Source organism: Anoplophora glabripennis, unplaced genomic scaffold (assembly GCF_000390285.2).
Source record: "Anoplophora glabripennis isolate ALB-LARVAE unplaced genomic scaffold, Agla_2.0 scaffold662, whole genome shotgun sequence".
NCBI lineage: Eukaryota > Metazoa > Arthropoda > Insecta > Coleoptera > Cerambycidae > Anoplophora > Anoplophora glabripennis.
This window is the reverse complement of record NW_019416821.1, coordinates 201,439-222,018: the sequence shown is the minus strand read 5'-3', so window position 1 is coordinate 222,018 and position 20,580 is coordinate 201,439.

Sequence of the window (20,580 nt, the reverse complement as noted above, 5' to 3'; positions counted from 1 at the left end):
TATCAAAATAATCGTTACAGTACTAATAATCAGTCGAATGTGCAATTTAGAAATGATAACTTTCATTCTAATAATGATCGTAGGAGAAATTTGACACGGGATGAACCGCAGTTTACGCGTGATAGGAACCAAAGCTTCTCTTTCAATAGACCAATCGATCGTAATACGGGAGCGATTCCACGCCAGACTACGACTTTTAATCAGAATAATTTAACACGGCCGTCTTTAAATTCCCATCACGTTTCACCTACAGTACCTCAGGAGGAAACGTTGGATTAAAAAGTGGCGATAGAAATATATACCCCCTAGAAAAATTTTCCAAATTCCATAGATCCATTTTAATACTATTGTTTCACCAGGATACATCCAAATTTCAATTAACGGAGTTACATTAAACTTTTTAGTGGACACAGGTTCTGCCGTATCAATTATAAAAAATAATTATATTAAGAAAAGTTGGGTTATAATGGAAGAAACAGATATTACTTTAACTAGCGTCACAGGTCATGTTATTCCGATTTTAGGCACGGTTAATGTTAACTTTGCTTATAATAATTTTTCCTTAGGTGATTTGCAATTAATAGTATGTAAAGACCAAGTTCCACTAGGCGTTGCAGGAATTTTAGGGAGAGATTTCTGTATAAGAAATCAAGTAAACATCTGTTATAACCGAATAATTTTAAAAATATGGGGTATGATATACCATTGCTATCACTGCATGCATTAAGAGGTACAGATATTTATGACGAACACAGCGAACGAAAATTAGTACGGGACAACGAGCGTGAATGTGAACCAATTGATTTGACGACGATAGATCTTAGAAATAAAAACATGACAGGTTGATTACCGGAAAATATAGTTAACTCGGCTCAGGCTCCAGAGAAGAAGACTGCGGGAAGTAACTTAGTAAAAACGGAAATTGAGGAAATAGAAACGAGTTTTAACAAAATTAATCATGCTTGGACTCCGAGTAAGCGAAGTATGAGTTATAATAATAAAATTTTTGATAGAGTTCAGTCCTACAGCTACAGCCGGAGAACTTTGACGAAAATAATTTAGCGCGACTCGCGTATAGGGAAAATATTAATGAAACGAGAATATCGAATGAAAATACAGAGGTTAGATGTTATAGAGATAATAATGAGAATACGAACAAGAATTATGTAAGTGAAATAATTGAATTTGATAATGATTTAATGATTGATGATGAAATATATAACTCTAATGAGGTTACAATAATTCCGGAGGGAAGCACTGATATTAGTAGAAATAGAAAATTAAAGATAGGTACTAGTACATATAGGTATAAGATAGAGGAAAATTGAGGAGATTGTGGTGAATTTGAATGTAAAAATATGAGCAACGACTGTAGTAAATTGCCAGAATTAAAATTGCGCGAACAAACTACCATTCTTAGAAAGTACTTAACTCAGACGGTTGATAAGAATTATGAAAAGAGTCATACGAGCAAAACGGATGTAAGATATATCAATAACCATGGTACTGCTGAGTCTTTAAAGGCAGAAAGTATACCCTACGTTGGTGATAAAGCACAAGGTCTCACCGGGAGAAAACCAAAGTATGAAGTTTTAGATAAGAATAATACCGAGAACAATACCTGTATTGAGTGTAACGCGATATTAGTTGAGAATATAGAGATACCACCGCGGGTTGAAATGAACTGTAGAATAAAATTAACGAGAAACTTTATTTGTGATTCAGTATTAATAGAACCTACAAATTTGAATACACAGGGCGTCTATACAACGTGCACTTTAATAAATCCAACTAATTCGATAGTCCGCGTAGTAAATGTTAACGAATTTCCTGTTCAGTTAAAGAAAAATTGAGTTGTGGGAACAATAAAACCTTATCATATGAAAACTCAGTCATAGAAAAATAAAAACCCCATTGATATTTATAAAATTCATGTAACTGATTATGATTGGATAAATGAAGAATTTGATTTTTCCCATTTGAATGAAAATACTAGAAATTTATTATGCGAATTTATCTGTAAATACAAACAAGCGTTCAATCCAGGTAGTAAAATATTATCAAGTACGAATAAAGTTAAACATCATATTGTATTAGACGAAAATACTTTGCCTATTTCAAAACGACCTTATAGAGTACCTTATCATCAACGAGGAACCTTGTGAAAGGAAATTGACAGACTATTAGAATCGGGTATCATAAGACACTCGCAATCAGCTTGGAGTGCTCCAGTAGTTTTAATAATTAAGAAAAGTGAAGATGGAACCGATAAAATTAGAATGTGTATTGATTATAGAGCTTTGAATAAAGTAACTAAACGCGATTATTATCCCTTACCTAACTTACACGAGACTTTAGAACTTTTCGGCAAATCTACGTTATTTAGTACTTTTGACGTTAATAACGCATATCATCAAATTCCCTTAACAGAAGAAGCAATCGAATTATCAGCTTTCAGCACACTTGATGGACATTTTGAGTATACTAGAATGCCGTTCGGGTTAATAAATGCACCAGCGACTTTCCAACGATTCGTTAATTCAATGTTAGCGGGACTTACAAATGAAATGTGCATGGTATATTTAGATGATATTATAGTATTTAATCAGACAGGACCTATTGATCATATTAAAAAGTTAGCACTCATTTTTGAACGTTTAATTGATGCTAATATAACATTAAAACCGAGTAAATGCATATTTCTATTGAGAGAGGTAAAATATTTGGGCCACATTGTTTCGCAAGATGGAATTAAACCGGACCCACAGAAAATTGAATGCGTAAAGTCATTCCCAGTACCAAAAGATGTAAAAGACGTGCGAGCATTTTTAGGTTTACTTGGATGGTATCGTAGATTTATCAAAGATTTTGCAGACATTGCATTTCCCTTAACTAACTTAACAAAAAAGGACATAAAATTCGAAATTACCCCAGAAGTTTTAAAAGCAATAGATATACTAAAAACTGCAGTCACGTCTGAATCCGTATTAATTTATCCAGATTTTAGTCAACCGTTTATTTTAGCAACCGATGCTAGTGGTGTAGGAGCGGGAGCCATTTTAAGTCAATTAAGGGACGGATTTGAAAAACCTATTAAACCTATTGCTTTCGCTAGTAGAAAATTTAATAAAGCTGAAAAAAATTACACTGTTTCCGAGCAAGAATTAGCTGCAGTATTATTTGGTGTTAAACAATTTAAATGGTTATTGTATGGAAAAAGATTTACAATTATTACAGATCACAGACCGTTGAAATGGCTATTAAATTTGAAAGATCCAACTTCGCGTCTAGCTAGATGGGCGTTACTTTTAAGCGAATATGATTTCGAAATCATACATAGGCCAGGTAGAAAGCATGGAAATGTTGACGCTCTAAGTAGAATTTATAATGTAACTAATTCAAAAAATTTAATAGAATTTAATGAAGTTATCGAAGATATAAATAAAATTAAATGTGTTAATTCGAATGTAAAAGAAATAAAAGGTGACCTTTTTAACTGTCCAGAGCATTTTTCATTAGCTCACTGTGTATCAAAAGATTTTAGAATGAGTAAAGGTATTGCCGTGGAATTTAAACAGAGATTTGGTTGTGTACAAGAACTTATTGGGCAAAATAAAAATGTTGGAGAAGTAGCTGCACTTATTTTTCCAGAAAGAAATATTTACTATTTAGTTACAAAATGTCAGTATTATGAAAAACCTTCCTACCAAAACGTATTAAACGCGCTGTATAATTTGAAAGATAATTGTTTACGAAATAATGATAAATATTTAGCCATGCCAAAAATTGCGTGTGGGTGCGATAAATTATCTTGGGACATATTTCCAAATTGATTAATTTTGTTTTTAAAGATACTCATATAAACATTCATATTTATGTATACCAAGTGGACCAAAAGATATCGGATTTTAGCATTTCGCAAATAAATAGTATAGATGTACCTCCTTGTGTACCAGTATGGGATAAGGAAACTATTAAAACGGAACAAAATAAACACAGTTTTTGTAAGGAAATTACTGAATTTATAAACAGTTCAAAAGATGACTCATATTTAGATTATTTTCTTGACATTGATTAAATTTTATATAAACTAGGAACCGATGGAAAAGGAGATCGACTAGTAATTCCTCAAGGTTACGTAAATAAAGTCTTACGCGATTTTCACTGTCTGCCATTTGCAGGTCATCAAGGTCAACAAAAGACCTTAGATTTAATTCAAAGTAGATTTTTTTGGTTAAATATGCGCCGTGATATAATTAAATTTTGTTCAGAATGTCATTCTTGTTGTCAACGGAAAACGTCTCCACACATGCGTAGTGTGCCGTTGCAAAAATTTCCTGAAGTGAGGGAACCTTTTGAAAGGACAAATATGGATATTGTTGGACCACTAGTTACATCAAGGCTAGGAAATAAATATTTATTAACGTTTCAAGATTACTTTACTAAATATGTAGAGGCGATACCAATTCCAGATCAACGGGCAGAAACTGTAGCAAAACATTTTGTTATTCATGTTATATTAAGACACGGGTGTCCCAAACAATTGATTACCGATCAAGGTAGGAATTTCTTATCTAAATTATTTAAAGAAGTATTGTAGTATAACAACCCTAGGTTCGACAAAAATAAACATAAACGTAGTTGTGGCCAAAAATATGTGATCGTCATAAGGACTACCTACGTTGTGTGTATCCATTTTTAATTGACCGGAAGGCGCTGGCTACTAACTTTGTAGAGGGGATGCATGATTCAACTATATAAAACAAAAGCAGAGAAAATACACCTAACCTTTATTTACATACAATTCAAATTAAACATGTGACAAATAGAAAGAACAACAAAAACATTAACAACCATCAAACATAAAAGGAGAGTGCCAGGCTCACCTAGAGCTCCTGTGGGGAAAGAGCATGGCAGAGAAACCCACGATCGTTGCTCTTACCACTCAAATATAAATACAAAACAACCGCTAATCAAAGGCATAAATTAAGAACCTTTGCTAATGATAAATAAGTCCTGTCTCATTTAATGTGTCACTAAATGTCATCTGTTAACCCCATATTAGTCACACACACTTCCAAGTAAAACTGGAGAGATTTGGTGTTAGTTAGCCGGCAGAGCCGGAAGGTACTGAGGTCCCATCATACGGGAGGCTACTCAGCTAAAGTTGAGATTTCGGAAGGTCCTTCTTAACACTGGAGTCCCATACGGGGGGCTATCCAGCGTAATCCAGATTCATTCCGCACGGGCGAAAATGTTAGTAACTGCAACAAGGCTCGTATAGACGTGTGATATAAAGTGGACACAAGAAATCAAAGAACAACATGATCTTGTTTAAAACAAGTTAAATGTGAAATAAAGAAGTCGTTATTGCACTATCTGGGCGGTCTCGACAAAATACATATTTGAACATGTCATAAATAATGAACAACCTTAAATAATAATTGTAACAATTTTATATTAGAAAAATATACGCCCCTAAGCGTAAGACAATGAAGGCTAAACATATACAGAATTATTATCATGAGACGTCTATATTTTACGAACAACGTCATCATTACAAAAACAAGTTAGCTGTAAAACAAAGGAGTCATTATTGTAAAGTCGGGGGCGCCCACGACGATATACATATTTTAACATGAAATAAATAATGGGCAATCGTTAATAATAAGTATAACAATTTTACCTTAGAAAAATATATGCCCTTGAGCAAAAACCAATGGAAGCTAAACATACAAAGAATTATTATCATGAAACATCTGCTAACTAATAACACTTTAAACAATTAACTTTTCACTACTTTGACACACTGCCCGTCGTTCGTCTTACTACCGATCTCCACACTGTTCGCACTCTCCCCATTTTCGACTCCTTAGGCTTCCTTCCAGAATTTCCTACCTAAGTGCCTGTTTTTTTTTGCTTCCTCCTATCGACCGTTAATTACTTTTTCATTGTTATACAACACCTATGTAGCAGGTGACGTGGAAGTTGATAAGATAAGTACGGTTTTGCACAGTATGTTGTTTATTACAGATTGAAAAATTGCAAACCACTCTTTTTAATCCAAGTTCTAATAGTATTGAAAGAGTGCATCGAGTATTTAAAGATCTACTTTCACATTATATTTCTGCTGATCAAACTGACTGGGATGAATGGATCCCTTATATTTTATTTGCGTATAGATCTACAAATAATTTGTCCACTGGACATAGTCCTTTCTTTTTACTACACGGAAGAGATCCTGTTCTTCCTTACGATGAAGTCATTAGACCACAAGTTATAAAATACGATTATGACGAAAACTATGCTAGTGAAATGATGGCTAGATTACATAACGTTTACCGTCAAGTTAAAATTAATCTAGAAAAAGCCGCAGATAACAGAAATGTGTATTTTAATAAGAAAGCTAAAGAACGATTATTTCAAGTAGGAGATTTGGTATATATGTATGATAACAGTGCAAAGTTAGGATTATCAAAAAAGTTGTGTAAACCTTGGGTAGGACCATTTCGAATTATTGAACAAAAAGGACCTGTTACATTTAAGATTAGAAAAATTCATTCAAGAAAAGACGCAGTTGTACATGCTAATAAATTAAAATTGTATTCCGCGCCCGAAATAGAAAATAAAGACGATTCAGATGTAAATTTTAGCCAAAATTATAGCAATCCTATTCCTAAATATAATAATAATGATGACTTAAATGAATCTGGGGAGGATCTTTATACAAACACTATGGATTTAATACCTTTATTAGGAGCGCATGAATGTACCCCGTTAGAGACTATTACCGAGGCTAGCGGACAGCTTGATAACAATAGCAATCAGCCGTGGAGCGAATCTGAAATTGATACTACCGTAAGGCGATCGGCTCGAATTCGAAGACCACCTGATAGGCTTGTTTTATAAAATGTATATTTCAAAATTTTCGTTAAAAATATATGATAGAATTTATGAATTAGATATAAGTGCTAGAATTTTGTATATTCTTATTAAAGGATAATAACCTAGTATAATGCAAGGCTTTATTCTGTTGTGAAACTACTGATTAGTTAATAAGAGTTCGATAAGGAGCCATTCTTAAGAGAATTGTACTATTAAAGTTACAACAAAAAATTATCGAGATCAGGTTAAACTAAGAGAAAATGAAGTTAGTTTATTAGGAGGTATCACATGTCCGTATGTAAATGGATACTGTTTCGATTCAACTTTTGGAGAAACAACATGGAACTTAGAACTAGAAAAAAAATGCGAAGATGGCCTGACACGTTTATATAGTGGCTACGCGCAGCTTGTCACAGAAAAGCTGTCTACAAAATATTTAGTCGTAGAAGTAGATTCTCGAGTATTTGCGCTAACGTTAGTAAAACAAACAGAATTTTGCGGCTTACAGTCTTGGATAACTGAACATCCACAAATCCTGGTTATAGAAGATACTGAACGAAAACATGAAGGGAAATTTAAAACAGGAATTAGTACTGAAAACACTAATCTAATGATATACGTTAATAGTAAATTTTTATACGTTGAACAATCGTATAAAAGATCTTTGCAACATTTATACAGCGATACAGTATATCGTCGATGTATATTACATAGAGAAATTTTGATCAATCGGTTGACTTTAGCCCCTTTGACACCTGCAGCTATTGGATCTATTGTAAAGAAACAATTAGGCTACCTTGGCAGAGTACTAGGTGAAGTTTTGTATATTCTTAAATGTATACCGAGGAATGCGGTGATTCGTCGCACTTCCCACTGTTATAACGACCTGCCTATTTCAGTAAACAATGAGTCGTACTTTATGTCACCTGTCACTCATATAATTCAAACCCATGCTGAAGAAGTGGAATGTAACCTTATCACTCCACCCTTGTATCAAATCGACGGACAATGGATAGGATTAACGCCGAATCCTTTTATGGCAGATCCACCAAAGATGTTAGGAGTTGCATCAGAACAACGTTTGAAGTTTAGCCCAATACAACCAATAAGTTCCAGTGGTATGTACACCATGGAAGAAGTAAACCGCGCCCAAAGAAGTCTGACCTTTGGTATAGAACGAGCAGCAGTAGAAAACATTATCGCCAGAAGAGTGGTCGGATTAGGAGCTAACGATTAAGGATACTCTACATTGGACATATTTGGAAAAGCCGACTTAGAAAAACTAGCCAGATCAACCCTAGAAAAAGTATGGGGATGGTTTACAGATATAGGAATATTTTTTAGTGGAGTCATGGGAATCTATATAATAGTCAAAAGTTTCAAATACGTCATAGGCGTACTCCTTAACGCCTTCCACTTATATAAGCTAGTTGGCTTTAGTTTTACATTATTAGCCAGCCTATGGAGTACTCTCACGATGTGGGTCGTACATAACCACAATCCACCTTTGTTAAAACCCACCGAGATCCAACCCGAGGAGCCAGCAGAAGGAGAGTCCGTCACAGTTCGAGCAACAGCCCCAGAGAATACTTCAGCATTGTACCCAGATGTACGTCACTGGACAGAGCAGGAAAAGACAGCAGTCACCGGTAGCGCGTAAGTGAACGCTCGAGTGCGCGAAAGGCCTTTTAACCGTCTTAGTGAGTTCTACACAGACTATATGAACATTTTTTTTTGGTTATTTCTTTTGTCTTACTATGTTTTGTTAATATTGATGTTAATTAATTTACTTATGGGTTACGTATTTATACCGGTGGTTATCTATGGTAATGATGCCATTTAGGGTAAATTTAAGAAAAACTATAGTACCTATGTAAAAATTTGTATACTTTATTTTGGTTGTTTACAATTATGCATTGTCACGGGACGCTAGAAAAATTCAACATTGCGCCCTGTGATTTCTTGCCAGGGGCCTTTTTGAATGGCAGGCCACGGCGAACTCGACGTCCGGTCCGCAGTCCGACCGCTATTCATTAAATAACCGCCGTGTCGTGGAGTATGAACGATTGTATTGGTAACGACGGCATGGGCCCTCGGTGGAGACCTCGGGAGTTCTAATCGAGCCCCACGTTGGGCGTCATGACGAGGAATATGATCTGTAGTGCCTAATATTTGAGAATTGTGCGGGGAATTGTGATCGAGATGTTGTGTTCGGTCGGCATGGGTCCTCAGTGGAGACATCGGGAGTTCTAATCGAGCTCCACGTTGGAAACCATGTCGCAACCGGTGATCTGGGATGTCAGTTCCCTTGACNGTTAACGTGAATTAAAATAAATCATTTAAACGGTATAATCGAATAGTGTAAATCCAAGGAAGGGTAAGACATATCAAAACTTATCTCTAGGGTACCAGAGGTTACAACCTACTCCCAGGACCGAACGGAGAAGTAACGAAATTTTGTTTGTTTTATAGGAATTGTTTCTTTTTTTGTTTATTTTGTTTGTTTCTTTGTGACAGCATAATTTATTAAAAGTATCATTTAAATTTGCGGTGTTTATATTGGAGCTCAATCCCAAACCTTTAGGGCTACGACACCCACCCTCCGAAGAGCGACGATTTCCCCGGCAGACCACCAGCTGGGGTGGTGGCAGCTACCTCCTCTAGTAAAGAGGGTTCGAATAGAATACACCGCTCAGACACCAAATAGGGTGGTAGTTTACAAGTTAGTTCAAAAGGGTAAGTGGAAATAAACAATTTTCATTAAGCAACGTGTTGTCGAAAGTGTTCTAGAAAATTAATCACGAATTATTACGCGAAACTTAAACCGACCCCGCATCACCCCACTTAATCAACTATTTACAATGCAGTAACTAATTCTAAGTCAAGTTCAGTGTGATTACTTGGTGCGGGCGCGTACAAGCATTCGTCGACTGTAGATTGATTTAGGTTGTTTTGTTTCTAAATGTCTTATTCAAATTATGTGCTATTAATATTAATTAATATATGATATAAAATTTATAATGTTGCTTTCTGGGGAATATATATTAAATACTTCTCTATAATGTGCAATTAATTTATTATTAATTAAAAGTAAATATGAAACTAGTTGTTGTTGCATTGTTTTTCTAAAGGAATATACTTGTTTATACAAACAAAATGATTGGTATTTTGATGACAAGGTACGTTTAATTTTGTTTGTGTTCTGTTCCACACAGTCCAACATGATATTAGTTTTCAGGATTGTTAATTATTTATCCTGTATTTGTATGAGTTATATTTATGAATAATAGTAGATTTATGTATTATAAATGAACATGCAAACAAATAAATGTATAATTTATACTATACTAATAAATATTCAGCCTTATTTATAATTATTTATATATCATCACTTTATTATGCATGCATTGCTTATATCGACTAATTTAAAATGTATCACAATAAACTTTCCTCCGTGTGTAGCAAAAGTTACTTAAAAATATTTTTAGAGCTTTCACAAAATCTAGCCATGACAGAAACACTGTCGGTGTGCTGTCTAGCGGTGTTTAATAATCACAACTTTTTTCTATTTTCATCACTTGTCAACAATTAATTCATTAGGTACTTGGTTTTATTAAGTCTTAAAAAAAAGTTTTGTGAAACTGTAACATCGCAGTAGCATCAAATCCTCTATCAGTTAAACGAACAGGATAATAGTCTTAAAAATATTCACGAACGAACGACTTTAGTTTCGGCGGGATTGCGAATCAATATGGTATTGGTTTATTGATCTACAAGGCTTTACACAACGCAAAATAACAATAATTTGGATCGTGTTCACACACTGGTCAGGTTCCAAACGCTGAATCTCAGGCTGGTTGAGTCGACGTTCGTTCGTGGTTCATGATGGGTCCGCAGAGGTCCACCTTAGTCCGGAAATTGGTTTCTCCGGAGTTCGCCTATCTTTCGATTCTCACTCACTGGAACTGACAATCGCCTTGTATGTGTCGGCATGGTAATCTTAATGGTAATTTGCTTCTCTTCAGTTCGGCTTTATAGAATTCGAGAAACCTTTTGTTGCCAAAATCCGAACTTGTTCCGAAGTTCGGATTTTAGCGAACTCCGGAGAAACCAATTTCCGGACTAAGGTGGATCTCTGCGGACCCATCATGAACCATGAACGAACGTCGACTCAACCAGCCTGAGATTCAGCGTTTGGACCTGACCAGTGTGTGAACACGATCCAAATTATTGTCTTTTCGCCCTTGCAGCATGACTTTGGCAATTGCTAAGTCAACAGCGTGATTTTTGGAAAGCTGAGTGAATTTTTGAAATTGGCTTGGGACCTGCAATACGACACTACTAATAATAATTGCCACCCAAAACTTATCTATGATTATATGCTGCCGGCAATTGAACTGTCCATTTATTTAAACCGTTTTTTCCAGTAGTTTCACAGTTGCAAATTTCCCTGCAATGACTTCATATGTTTTTTACTCGTATGTAAAAGAGACAATTCGCACCAGCTCGGTGCAATTGCGCCGTTCATTCTCAAAACTCAATTACGGCCAGCTGCCCGCCAACACGTTAACGTGTATGGGCACGTTTTGATAGCAGCCGCGCGTAACTTAGGTGTAAATTTAAATTAACCCGACGGCAGTGCAGGCAGGATGCACCCTGCCTGCAACATAATACCAACGATTGTAACTTTCGATCCAGCTAACAAAAGAGGGAAAATAAAATGTCTAGAATGGAGTTTTTCTTTGATACTACCTAAAAAATAGCTTCGATATGAGAAAAGTATAGAAAACTAATTCGCAATTAGTTGAAAAAGAATTAAAACAGACAAATAGATTTCCACCTATTTAACCGTTTTAGATAAAATTGTAGCATGTCAGCCAAATTAAGTTATAAAATATTAAATATATGCAGTAATTAGGTAAAAGAGATAAAAAAACATAGTATACAGTAAATGATAAAAACAACAAAGTGACAAGTCGCAATATCAATTAGGCCAGATTTTGAATTTTCACTCGTGTTTCCAAAAGAAGACAAATTTTCCAGTGTCAACGCGGATATCACTGCAGAACCTCTGCGGAGCCAGCCTGGATTGCGTTCGGACGTCGACTCGTGCACCATGCGAAAATTTAATAAATAATGGAAAAGAGATCTAAGCTCTCAGACAAGATTCCTAACTGTTGTTTGGAATGTGTATTGCAGGAAAAACGACATTACAGGCATTATTTTTATATTAATAACATTAACAGATATTTTTTATTTTTATTTTGGATAATTATTATTAATTGCTTCTTTACTCTTTTAACTTGGTCTAGGGACACCTTGTAAAATTGAAAGTATAGGAAACTTATAAAAAGAATATCTATGAAAAGATTTTAAAAGCTTTCGCTGGAAGCTTCTCGGTTTAGATATACTCGATTCCATTTTCTTTATACAGGGTGATTCACAACTTATCCAAAAAATTTTGGGAATAGATGCGGCATGAGAAATGGAGTTAATAACGTAAAAAAATTTTTTGTAAAATCCTTATAGTTTCCGAGAAAAAAATTATTGAAGTTATAGTACATTCAACCACTACATAGCTGGACAACTGTAGTCTCTAGCGTCATTCGCAATACGCGTGGAGAGCCATGTGACTCCTAATACTGAAATCCGTCGTTGCGGTAGTTTTTACCTGTTATCTGTAATGTTTACAACAGTTTTTTAGTAGTTAGTGTCGAAAATGGTTTGCGTGTATAGCAACTCAGAGTTGATGGATATCGTTTTAATTTATGGTGAAGCAAGACAACATTTGTATTATGGTGAAGCATTTGTGTTATGGTGAAGCAAGACATCATTTCTGTTAATTCGTAGGAAGTGAGTAAGACGAACTCAAATATGTTTACACGTTAGTGGATAAAATTTTGAACAATTGTTGTTGTAACATCGGGTATGTCAAATGATTTTATTATATAAAAACACAAATTAATTTTATTAATAATTAATAAAGGTAAAAGCATTTGAATTTGCCGATAGGTGCTATAAAATTCTATTTATTTCTTTCCTTGCGAAAGTTTTTGTCCGTTCTTATAACACCGCCATGCCGGTCGCATTGTGCGAGGTCATGTTTTATAGTGGACCAGTTTCCAGTGCCCTGCAGAAGTATATTTTTAAATCAATTTCGAACTGCCCTTTTGATTTTTTTTTACAAAATTGTATTTGTAAGGGTCCCTTGTACATCCAGAATTTTTTTTTGGATAAGGTCTGAATCACCCTGTATATGAAACCCGTGTAAATCGTAGCCTCAGCCCTAACGCATATGGAAACCTTTAGGTAAACAAAACCAATTTCGTGGTCCGTGTCTTGGTTTGGTATTCGGGAGTCGTGCCGAAAGACCGTGGCACAACAATTCCACACTGTTCGCGAACATTGTATGGCTTGCAGATAGTCACGTCCGGACCTTCCGGTTGCCCAGTCAGGTCGACCCGGACAGACGGAGGTAATCAGGCTGGGATATTCGAAAACGCATTCCCATGTCGATTCCCTTCGACGCGTACGGGATGTTTAGAAGCAGAGTGTGCAGTAATTACCGCCTATAACACAATGCCTGACAACTGACGCGTCATCGCCTAGTGACGTCACTCCAATATTTTAATCAGTCTCTAACTGTAAACCACAGAAGTCGTCTAGCGAGAATATTGTTATTAGCTTTTTTTTATTGTTTTCTATTTATTTCGGGAACTATTACAAGATGCACTATATTCTAAAACGCGATTTTATACATACACATGTTATACATGATATTTCCGTAAATAGAGATAGTTAGAGGAGTTAATTTAAGGCAGTTATTTAAGAGTAGGTGAAATGAATGTTTTTGTGTCTTTATCTTTGTGGCTGTCTTGCCTAGCACTGGTTTTGAGGTCTCCTGTGAATACCTGAAATTTGGGAAGTTTCTAGGAGTTTGTGTAGATCTTTTGTGAGTTTGGAATGGGATTGGACAATGCCTGAATGGTTGGGGTTCTAGATTTAAGGTAGGTATGGGGAAAAAATTGGGAAAACTTAACGATGCTTTGAATTGTAAAAATTTTGGATTTATTGATATTATGTTAATTTTGTGTCATATGTACTTATCAGGTATCCGTCTCTGGTTACTGAACGGCAAAGTACCAGGTTCGACGTTTGATCCCGCTCTTTGATAGGTCCACAGAGGTCCTGAAGCGGATACCGCCTTAGTTGCTTGGAACGGGTGACGGACTTGTAGTCTGACTGTGATTTTATATTCCGGATCGTACTTTTTGGAGAAGTTTTTATTTTTGGAAATCCGAAACAGAGGTGATTGCTTCAGCTTTGAAGCGCGTCGTCGCCAGCTGCTCTGCCGACAGAATTCTCTCTCACCTTTGGCGGTGTCATCTACTGCGGCTCTAGTGTTTGGAGAGATTGGGAGCTTTTTTGCGAACTTCGACGGAAATTTTGGAAAATATAAGTGAAAATTGTATTTTTCGCAACGCGCCTTCTGTTTCCCGTGAAATGGGCTTGTATTTTGACCCGGTTTGGCCCTCCTACGTAGAGTCGTGGTTCCGATTGGAAAGTTGAGCGAAAATTCGAAACGCTCGGAACTTGGAATACGACAATGGGTTCCGCTAATACTTACAGAGTACCACCAACACCAACGTGTAGACGCTTCTACGAATTTCTTCTGAGCTTTACAGATGAAAAAGACAACTTTTTGGATGTTATTCACACTTGAGTCCAAATAACAACCGCGTGAATGGCGGAGTTCCTCTTTGCCCAAGCTGCAAACAAGCACAGTTTGCCTGCAAAGTCATGGCTTTCATATGCAAAAGGGGTATTGTTGATCGACCACATAACGTAGAACTACAATAAACGCCGACAGGTATTGTGAGACACTCAAAAATGGGCTATTCAGAATCGGAGAAGAGGAATGTTGAGCATAGGTGTAGGTATGCTTTCTCCACAACAAAACTCCGACGATGACGAAGTGACAGAAGCGGTTCAATGCTTCTTAACCACATGACGACGAGCTGGTATGATATGGGCATACATAAACTACCACAACTCCTACAAAAACGAACCGATCGAAATGTCGATTATGTAGAAAAATAGACTCTAAAATGATCTGTCAATTACTGAAAATAAACTTGTTTCTTCTATTTCTAAAAAACTAGTAGACCCTATTCTTAGTATATCAGATTAAAAGTACATACTTAATGTAACTTTACTTGTATAAGATAATTTTGCATTATCTAGTATAGTATCAAAATAACAATTGATTCAGATTAAAAAAGACGCATTTGAAGCGAAATTATTAGATATTAAATTGACCCTTTCTAGAATTTGGAAAAGCGTGTAGTTACATCGGACGCCGTTTGCATTTTTTCCATCCCAACGAATAACACATTGTCGAGACCAGTTGAACCGTACGCGAAGTAATAAAGTTTTTGGGTCAGAGCTCGTCGTCTCGTTGCCCAACAATTTCCAATGCAATCCGGAGCATCTGGGCCATCCCGCCAGGAATTGCACCGTTGGATACACCTCCACAATACGAAATGTATTCGCTCCGGCCGTACGGAACAATCCCGCCCGGTCTCCACGGCCTGATTTAGTTGTCCAGCCGCATGTAAATCGGACTGTAAGTGTGCAAATGGCCTCTAGAGGATCCGTCGAAGCGCCGGCTAGCACCGAGGATGCTTCATTATTCAGAGATCAGAGTTGAGATATTCGGGATGTACGAATGTACAATGCAGATGTTCGGCAGGTTCTGGACGACATATTATTTCTAATGATATGGTTTGATAATGGAGGTTGCAATATACCAAATTGTTCTATATTTTCACATTTTCTTTACCACATTAAAAAGAAATTAATAATAATTAAGAATATTAATGAGGTAGTTTCATTTTTGGTCAAGCTATTAGGTTATTTAAATCTAAATTTATATTAAATAATATTTAATAATAATTAATATTAGGAAAATATTTAAATATCTGTTGGCATTCTAATGGGGTAGCATAACACTTAGCGATTTCTGCACTGATTTCTTAAATTTCGTTCGTTCCGCCATTGCCAGTGATCGCTACGGTTTCTTCAATTGAAGAAAATGGTAGAGAACCATCATTGCCGGATTGAGCGATTTGTCACAAATGGGACGATTTTTCATTTACAAAACATAATTTTAATAGTATATTACATAATAAGTGTGGTAAAAATTCTGTTATCACAAGTGTTAGACATAATACTTTTTATACGACTGCCTTGCAAAAGGGGGTTTTGCGCACGGAAAACACGCTCTGAAAACAGTATTTTGCACACGCCGTGTGCTAAACATTTTGCACACGGTTATGTCATCTTTGCACACGCGTCTCCATATTGTGATTTTTGTTTGATGTTGTCACCCAAATTATGCAATGTTTCAAGTTGGCTGAGTTTCATAGCAACCGCCACGGCTCCTTTATTTTGTTGATTAGATACTTCAAAAATTGTTGAATTCCCGAAGTTTAGGTGTGAAAATGTGTGATTCTGAGGAGATTTTACAGAAAGCCAGCGAAATATGTTCGGAACTGCTGCCCACAAAATCCAGAAGCAGGTATGAAGCTGAGTTAAGCCGATTCTCAGAAAACGCAGTAATGGTGTATTTTGAAGAACTATCTAAGAAATATAAATCTTCGACGTTGTGGACGATTTTTTCGATGCTCAAGTCAACGTTAAGTGCCAATCACAACATAGATCTTGGAAGCTATAAAAAGTTACAAGCGCTAATCAAACGAAAATTCGAAAACTACATCCCAAAGAAGTCCCAAATCCTCACAGAAGATGATTTTTGCCGGTTTTTGACGAAAGCATCAGACGACAAATATTTACTTATCAAGGCGGTGGTGGACTATCTGGGACATGTCGAAGGGAGGAATTATGTTATCTCAAAATAGAAGACACCAAAGATTTCGGCAGTGCTATGCTGATTAAACTGAAGAATACAAAAACAAAGGTACCAAGGTGTTTTACAATTACAGGAAACCTTTACACTATCTTAAAAAAGTACTGTGCTCTTCGTCCTCCTAATCTGAAGACAGACAGGTTTTTTTAAACTATCAAAACGGAAAATGTTCAAGCCAAAACGTTGGCATCAACCAAATTGGAAACGTTGCTAGGGAAATCGCCAAGTTTTTGATGCTAGATAATCCAGAAAGTTACACGGGACAATGTTTTCGGCGTTCATCGGCCACAATTTTAGTCAATTCTGGCTCAAATCTGCTTGCCCTCAAACGCCATGGAGGGTGGAAACCCAGTACAGTTGCCGAAGGCTACGTTGATGACTGTTTGAGAAATAAAATGGAAGTTTCGAAAAATATAGAGTCTTCAATGTATTGTGCTGCTACAGAACCAGGACAACGATCGTCTACTGGAATAGAACAAGAAAACAACGACCGCACGCTGAAAAACTGCTCTAAAAACACGACACCAAAAATATTCTCTATTACCGAAAACAAGGTGCACAATAATACTGCTTTTCCCAGCGTAACCTTGAAGGAATGTTCAAATGCTACCATAAATATTAAATATTAGTTTCTTTTGTTAATGCGTTAGTAATTTTCTTAATAAAAACGAGTTAAATTAAAAGTTGTATTTAATTTATTTTGTTAATACGTTGGCAATTTTAGTAATAAAAACGATTTAAATTAAAATTTGATTTTTGTGGTCTCTGTTTGCAGTCGTATAAAATGTATCGTAAAAAACTCGTTTGAAAACCTCTGCACACTCGCTCGACTTGTGGACCTCGCCTTCGGATCGGTCCACCAATATGTCTCGCTCGTGTGCAAAGAGTCGTTTTCAAACCTTGTAGTTTAATATACTATTATCTACAAGCCCGAATTTTAAAAAAATATGTTTGATTTTTAAAAACGTTAAGCCAGAGGAATCTTTTAATATGATCTGCAATTTTATATTTGATGATAAAACTATCTGTCCGTCATTAATAATAATAAAATCATCCTAACTTGTCCAACCTTTATATATTCTTTGTTGCTACAGTTAAAGTTTAACTATTACTGTGTTTTGTGCTTAATTTTGAAACAAAAGTGACCCGCAAAAAAGTTAAGTTAAGCATTATGGAAAATACTCTAATCGATTATATAACTGACAAATTTAAAACCGAAAAATCTTCACCTCTATGCCGAAAATTACTTTGGCAGTGAAAAAGAACGTAAATAATGAAAATTAACTTAGACTAAGAGTATTTCTTAAGAAGAAATCAATTGGATAGAGGGTTAGGAATCTAACGCATTTAGTAGAGAAGAGTATTTACAGAGGCATCGTACGACGACTTTGTGATGATTATATTTTCGTTTGTCACCAATGAAATGTGAGAATAAATTGGTTTCCTAACGTTATGAATAATTAACAATATCCTATCATGCTGATGAACTTTATCTAGAATTATCTAAATGTTAACAATAATTCTTAACGAATACTGTCCCTTCAACAGTTGAGACATGAGAGGAAGAATAAAGCATGGAAAGAGCAACAACAAGATAATGAACCACGTGATTTAGCCTTGCTCGTTTGGACGTGAAGTAAAATTAATTATTTAATTACATCACTCAGTTGAGACTTTTAAATGTTATAAACAAAATATAAATTATTATTTAAACTAGTGATTAATTTTTAAATGTATTAATTGTATAAAATTGTTAAGACTTTTCTATCAACATAATGAGAAAATAATTATGAAGAAATTTATAATTTTAAAATTTAGTAATTTTGAAAACTGTAACAAACTTTTCACATTTTCTTTGTTGTGGCTATTTTTAAATGTATGTTTTATTGTTTGTTTAACTTTAATTTGCTTAATATTTTCCCTTTTCTCTCTCATGAACCTGTGCTCCTTTACTGTGCTATAATATTATTTTTAGATACCTACTTACTTAGATTGTATTGTAAATTGAATGGTAACAACACCATAATTATTGTTATATTATCTTTAGATTTTAGTATTTTTCGATTACGAAAGAGCCCGTTATCGCGACACGATTCGATGAAGAAGGACGACGCGTTTTAACATTTACAAATTCGGAAACTGCCAGGAACAGCCGCTCTGGGATTCGAGTATCACTTAAGGCCTCATACTGTACACCCGGGGGTTCCATTTGGAGCAACGAAAAGTGTTTCTGTTGGATGATCCCATCCCCTATTCTGTTATTGGAACGGCAAACCGGATAACTTTGTTTTATCAGCCATAAATTGAAAAGGTCTACGTATCTGTGCCGACGAAATTCCGATAAGATTTCTCTTGGTCCGGCTTCAATTAGCACCCGATAGGAATAGATTCCGAGTGGCGTCGGTTGTTGAATTAATTTTGATACAGGGTCAATCAGAAGACAGTTTAAAGCTATCTCCGAATCTATTTTCTGTGTTTACACTGCAGCAAGTGGATAAAGATAAATCACATCATCAAACACTACAATTTACCAAATTAGAACTAATTTAAAATTGCTTGTTCTAAATTATTAGCAATGTATTAAAAATATCTAGGTACATTAACAAACAGGGGGATTTAGTAATATATTAATCTTAGGAATAGGTAAATGGAAGGTAATGGAAGAACGGGATATTATTCTAGGAACATTAATATTAAGCTTCTGCAAAATTACGGTCTTCGTTAGTCACATTATGCATTATTTTATGTTCACCATAAATTTTTAGGTCATCTCCGTAAAGCAAACATTCAAACATCACGACCACTATGTCATTAATTAATATTAAATTGTAGGGGCTCTAAATTGTTTCCTTGAGGCACTCCAGACGAGGCAACGTATTGATTAGAGCTAAAGCCGTTGAACGCAACATATTGTTTTCTGCCGGTTTGTCCTGTTATCTCTTCAAAATTAATCCAAAAACGGATTCTAGAAATTAATTTATACAGTATGTCTCACTAAGTTGGAACCATATGGAAAACTTATTTTATTATTAACTCTAGAAAAAAAAGTTGTTCTTCATAAAAAGTTATGCATGTTCTAGAATCTAATATACAATCATCAGATATTAAATTTTTTCAGTCGTATACGCGGTTTGTCAAAAAATATGAATTTTACTCAAGAGTAAAGTACGTCTATATTTGACAATATCGAAAATTATTATTAAGAAAAGTTAATCAGAACTAAAAACTACGTTCAATATACAATTACATCCATTTACATAAAAAAATATATTTTTTCTTTTTTTTGTCTACAATATCAATGCAAATTTAACTGTAGTTACATGTAATCTAGAATACACTGACATACAAATGATTTGTTGATAGCAAGAAATGTTTGACAGTGAGTTTCAAAACGCGTTAGAATTTATAAGACACATAAAAATGGTAGCGTTATTAACTTACGAAGAGAAAATAGAAATTGTTTTGATTGTGGAAGATTATAAAACACTAGAGAAGCAGCTATTATTTTTAATAATAGACATCCCAATAAAAATATTAATCAGTCAACTGTTACGAATATAGTAAATAAATTTAGGGGTGCTGGTAGTATTAAAAATAATTTTAATGGAAAAAGCCAAAAGCTGGTTACCGATGAGAATACACAGTTTGAAGTAATGCTAAATTGTTCATGTATTTCATAATCACAAGAGATAAATGTTCATTCAAAATAGAAAGATTAGTAAAAAATAACAAAACCTAATTTTACAATGTGAATGGATGTAATTACA